This window comes from Octopus bimaculoides, chromosome 23 (genome assembly GCF_001194135.2).
Source record: "Octopus bimaculoides isolate UCB-OBI-ISO-001 chromosome 23, ASM119413v2, whole genome shotgun sequence".
Classification (NCBI taxonomy): Eukaryota; Metazoa; Mollusca; class Cephalopoda; order Octopoda; family Octopodidae; genus Octopus; species Octopus bimaculoides.
The window spans coordinates 35560416-35560788 of record NC_069003.1 but is presented as its reverse complement, the minus strand read 5'-3'; positions in this window follow the sequence as shown (position 1 = coordinate 35560788).

The following is a 373-nucleotide window of genomic DNA, read 5'->3' as shown; positions in this document are numbered from 1 at the left end:
ACGGTACAGAATTGAAAGCAGCCATTGAACAAGAATGCATACAAATACACTTAATTTTTCTTGATGTTTGCGATTCCATTGATTCTCTTTATCGGTAGTGCCTGGAACAGAACGTTATTCAGTTTCAACACAATCGTTCATAAAAAGATGAAATTCTCTATGGTAGACTCTGTTCAATTTTGAAAATGAAATGTATTTTAACAAACACTGACTTTATAATCATTCAATGTGTAAATGTGTGTACATTTTTTTGCGACATCCTCTATACATACGATTACACATTCATACCTACACAAATACATGCATACATACATACATACATACATACATATATATATATATATATATATATATATATATATATATATATATA